We start from the raw sequence: 6056 nt of genomic DNA, 5'->3' as shown, positions 1-6056 counted from the left end.
TAATACACACGGGACATGTTACCAGGTGAACTCGATAAGTGAGGAGGGTGTGTTCCCCTGATGGTTTATTCTATACAGGACATGTTACCAGGTGAACAGTATAAGTGAGCAGAGTGTGTTCCCCTGATGGTTCAATATACTCGGGTCATGTTACCAGGTGAACAGTATAAGTGAGCAGAGTTTGTTCCCCTGATTGTTTAATACACAAGGGACATGTTACCAGGTGAACAGTATAAGTGAGGAGGGTGTGTTCCCCTGATGGTTTATTCTATACAGGACATGTTACCAGGTGAACAGTATAAGTGAGCAGAGTGTGTTCCCCTGATGGTTCAATATACTCGGGCCATGTTACCAGGTGAACAGTATAAGTGAGGAGAGTGTGTTCCCCTGATTGTTTAATATACACGGGACATGTCACCAGGTGAACAGTACAAGTGAGGAGACAGTGTTCCCCTGATGGTTTAATGCACACAGGACATGTAACGAGGTGAACAGTATAAGTGAGGAGACTGTGTTCCGCTGATGGTTTAATATACACAGGACATGTTACCAGGTGAACAGTATAAGTGAGCAGAGTGTGTTCCCCTGATGGTTTAATACACACGGGACATGTTACCAGGTGAACTCTATAAGTGAGGAGAGTGTGTTCCCCTGATGGTTTAATATACACGGGACATGTTACCAGGTGAACAGTATAAGTGAGCAGAGTTTGTTCCACTGATTGTTTAATACACACGGGAAATGTTACCAGGTGAACAGTAGAAGTGAGGAGAGTGTGTTCCCCTGATGGTTTAATACACACAGGAAATGTTACCAGGTAAACAGTATAAGTGAGGAGAGTGTGTTCCCCTGATGGTTTAATATACACAGGACATGTTCCCAAGTGAACAGTATAAGTGAGGAGAGTGTGTTCCCCTGATGATTTAATATACACAGGACATGTTCCCAAGTGAACAGTATAAGTGAGGAGAGTGTGTTCCCCTGATGGTTTAATATACACAGGACATGTTCCCAAGTGAACAGTATAAGTGAGGAGAGTGTGTTCCCCTGATTGTTTAATACACAGGGGACATGTCACCAGGTGAACAGCATACGAGAGGAGAGTCTGTTCCCCTCATGGTTTAATATACACGGGACACGTCACCAGGTGAACAGTATAAGTGGGGAGAGTGTGTTCCCCTGATGGTTTAATACACTTGGGACATGTCACCAGGTGAACAGTATAATTGAGGAGAATGTTTTCCCCTGATGGTTTAATATACACTGGACATGTCACCAGTTGAACAGTATAAGTGAGGAGAATGTTTTCCCCTGATGGTTTAATATAGACGGGACATGTCACCAGGTGAACAGTATAAGTGAGGAGAATGTTTTCCTCTGATGGTTTAATATAGACAGGACATGTTACCTGGTGAACAGTATAAGTGAGGAGAATGTGTTCCCCTGGTGTTTTAATATACACGGGACATGTTACCACGTGAACAGTATAAGTGAGCAGATTGTGTTCCCCTGATGGTTTAATATACACAGGACATGTCACTCGGTGAACAGTATAAGTGAGGAGAGTGTGTTCCCCTGATTGTTTAATATAAACAGGACATGTTACCAGGTGAACAGTATAAGTGAGCAGATTGTGTTCCCCTGATGGTTTAATACGAACGGGACATGTTACCAGTTGAACAGTATAAGTGAGGAGAGTGTGTTCCCCTGATTGTTTAATACACACGGGACATATTACCAGATGAGCAGTATAAGTGAGGAGAGTGTGTTCCCCTGTTGGTTTAATATACACGGGACATGTTACCAGGTGAACAGCATAAGTGAGGAGAGTGTGTTCCCCTGATGGTTTAATACACTTGGGACATGTCACCAGGTGAACAGTATAATTGAGGAGAATGTTTTCCCCTGATGGTTTAATATAGACGGGACATGTTACCTGGTGAACAGTATAAGTGAGGAGAGTGTGTTCCGCTGGTGTTTTAATATACACGGGACATGTTACCACGTGAACAGTATCAGTGAGCAGATTGTGTTTCCCTGATGGTTTAATACACACGGGACATGTCACCAGGTGAACAGTGTAAGTGAGGAGAGTGTGTTCCCCTGATGGTTTAATATACACAGGACATGTCACTCGGTGAACAGTATAAGTGAGGAGAGTGTGTTCCCCTGATTGTTTAATATAAACAGGACATGTCACCAGGTGAACAGTATAAGTGAGGAGAATGTTTTCACCTGATGGTTTAATATACATGGGACATGTTACCAGATGAACAGTATAAGTGAGGAGACTGTGTTCCGCTGATGGTTTAATATACACAGGACATGTTACCAGGTGAACAGTATAAGTGAGCAGAGTGTGTTCCCCTGATGGTTTAATACACACGGGACATGTTACCAGGTGAACTCTATAAGTGAGGAGAGTGTGTTCCCCTGATGGTTTAATATACACGGGACATGTTACCAGGTGAACAGTATAAGTGAGCAGAGTTTGTTCCACTGATTGTTTAATACACACGGGAAATGTTACCAGGTGAACAGTAGAAGTGAGGAGAGTGTGTTCCCCTGATGGTTTAATACACACAGGAAATGTTACCAGGTAAACAGTATAAGTGAGGAGAGTGTGTTCCCCTGATGGTTTAATATACACAGGACATGTTCCCAAGTGAACAGTATAAGTGAGGAGAGTGTGTTCCCCTGATGATTTAATATACACAGGACATGTTCCCAAGTGAACAGTATAAGTGAGGAGAGTGTGTTCCCCTGATGGTTTAATATACACAGGACATGTTCCCAAGTGAACAGTATAAGTGAGGAGAGTGTGTTCCCCTGATTGTTTAATACACAGGGGACATGTCACCAGGTGAACAGTATAAGTGAGCAGAGTGTGTTCCCCTGATGGTTTAATACACACGGGACATGTTACCAGGTGAACTCTATAAGTGAGGAGAGTGTGTTCCCCTGATGGTTTAATATACACTGGACATGTTACCAGGTGAACAGTATAAGTGAGGAGAGTGTGTTCCCCTGATGGTTTAATACACTTGGGACATGTCACCAGGTGAACAGTATAATTGAGGAGAATGTTTTCCCCTGATGGTTTAATATACACGGGACATGTCACCAGTTGAACAGTATAAGTGAGGAGAATGTTTTCCCCTGATGGTTTAATATAGACGGGACATGTCACCAGGTGAACAGTATAAGTGAGGAGAATGTTTTCCCCTGAAGGTTTAATATAGACAGGACATGTTACCTGGTGAACAGTATAAGTGAGGAGAGTGTGTTCCCCTGGTGTTTTAATATACACGGGACATGTTACCACGTGAACAGTATAAGTGAGCAGATTGTGTTCCCCTGATGGTTTAATACACTCGGGACATGTCACCAGGTGAACAGTATAAGTGAGGAGAGTGTGTTCCCCTGATGGTTTAATATACACAGGACATGTCACTCGGTGAACATTATAAGTGAGGAGAGTGTGTTCCCCTGATTGTTTAATATAAACAGGACATGTTACCAGGTGAACAGTATAAGTGAGCAGATTGTGTTCCCCTGATGGTTTAATACGAACGGGACATGTTACCAGGTGAACAGTATAAGTGAGGAGAGTGTGTTCCCCTGGTGGTTTAATATACACGGGACATGTTACCAGGTGAACAGCATAAGTGGTGACAGTGTGTTCCCCTGATGGTTTAATACACTTGGGACATGTCTCCAGGTGAACAGTATAATTGAGGAGAATGTTTTCCCCTGATGGTTTAATATAGACGGGACTTGTTATCTGGTGAACAGTATAAGTGAGGAGAGTGTGTTCCGCTGGTGTTTTAATATACACGGGACATGTTACCACCTGAACAGTATCAGTGAGCAGATTGTGTTCCCCTGATGGTTTAATACACACGGGACATGTCACCAGGTGAACAGTGTAAGTGAGGAGAGTGTGTTCCCCTGATGGTTTAATATACACAGGACATGTCACTCGGTGAACAGTATAAGTGAGGAGAGTGTGTTCCCCTGATTGTTTAATATAAACAGGACATGTCACCAGGTGAACAGTATAAGTGAGGAGAATGTTTTCCCCTGATGGTTTAATATAGACAGGACATGTTACCTGGTGAACAGTAGAAGTGAGGAGAGTGTGTTCTCCTGGTGGTTTAATGCACACAGGACATGTTACCAGATGAACTGTATAAGTGAGGAGAGTGTGTTCCCCTGATGGTTAAATAGACACGGGACATGTTACCAGATGAACAGTGTAAGTGAGGAGAGTGTGTTCCCCTGATGGTGTAATACGCACGGGACACGTTACCAGATGAACAGTATAAGTGAGGAGAGTGTGTTCCCATGATGGTTTAATACGCACAGGACATGTTACCAGGTGAACAGTATAAGTCAGGAGAATGTGTTCCCCTGATGGTTTAATACTGACAGGACGTGTCACCAGGTGAAAAGTTTAAGTGAGGAGAGTGTGTTCCCCTGATTGTTTAATGTACACGGGACATGTTACCACGTGAATAGAACAAATGAGGAGAGTGTGTTCCCCTGATTATTTAATACACACGGGACATGTTACCAGGTGAACAGTATAAGTGAGGAGAGTGTGTTCCCCTGATGGTTTAATATACACGGGACATGTTACCAGGTGAACAGTATAAGTGAGGAGATTGTGTTCCCCTGATGGTTTAATATACACGGGACATGTCACCAGGTGAACAGTGCAAGTGAGGAGAGTGTGTTCCCCTGATTGTTTAATATACACAGGAGATGTAACCAGGTGAACAGCATACGTGAGGAGAGTGTGTTCCCCTGATGGTTTAATATACACGGGACATTTTACCAGGTGAAGAGTATAAGTGAGGAGTGTGTGTGCCCCTGATGGTTTAACATACACAGGACATGTTACCAGGTAAACAGTATAAGTGAGGAGATTGTGTTCCCCTGATGGTTTAATACACACAGGACATGTTACCAGGTGAACAGTATAAATGAGGAGAGTGTGTTCCCCTGATTGTTTAATACGCACGGGACATGTCACCAGGTGAACAGTATAAGTGAGGAGAGTGTGTCCCCCTGATTGTTAATATACACGGGACATGTTACCAGGTGAACAGAATAGTGAGGAGAGTGTTTTCCCCTGATGGTTTAATGTGCACGGGACATGTTACCAGGTGAACAGTATAAGTGACAAGAGTGAGTTCCCCTGATGATTTAATATACACGGGACATGTTACCAGGTGAAGAGCCGAAGTGAGGAGAGTGTGTTCCCCTGATTGTTTAATACACTCGGGTCATGTCACCAGGTGAACAGTATAAGTGAGGAGAGTGTGTTCCCCTGATGGTTTAACATACACGGGACATGTTACCAGGTGAACAGTATAAGTGTGGAGAGTGTGTTCCCCTGATGGTTTAACATACACGGGACATGTTACCAGGTGAACAGTATAAGTGAGGAGAGTGTGTTCCCCTGATGGTTTAACATACATGGGACATGTTACCAGGTGAACAGTATAAGTGAGGAGAGTGTGTTCCCCTGATGGTTTATTATACACGCGACATGTTACCAGGTGAACAGTGTAAGTGAGCAGAGTGTGTTCCCCTGATTGTTTAATACGCACGGGACATGTCACCAGGTGAACAGTATAAGTGAGGAGAGTGTGTTCCCCTGATGGTTTAATGCTCACGGGACATGTTACCAGAAAAACAGTAGAAGTGAGGAGAGTGTGTTCCCATAATGGTTTCATATACACGGGACATGTTACCAGGTGAACAGTATAAGTGAGGAGAGGGTGTTCCCCTGATTGTTTAATAGACACGGGACATATTACCAGGTGAACAGTATAAGTGAGGAGAGTGTGTTCCCCTGATGGTTTAATATACACAGAACATATTACCAGGTGAACATTATAAGTGAGGAGAGTGTGTTCCCCTGATGGTTTAATATACTCCGGACATGTCACCATGTGAACAGTGTAAGTGAGGAGAGTGTGTTCCCCTGATGGTTTAATATACACAGAACATATTACCAGGTGAACATTATAAGTGAGGAGAGTGTC

The sequence above is a fragment of the Heterodontus francisci genome, unplaced genomic scaffold, assembly GCF_036365525.1.
Source record: "Heterodontus francisci isolate sHetFra1 unplaced genomic scaffold, sHetFra1.hap1 HAP1_SCAFFOLD_279, whole genome shotgun sequence".
Taxonomy (NCBI): Eukaryota; Metazoa; Chordata; class Chondrichthyes; order Heterodontiformes; family Heterodontidae; genus Heterodontus; species Heterodontus francisci.
The sequence above is the reverse complement of the archived record's forward strand: the minus strand, read 5'-3'. Positions refer to the sequence as shown.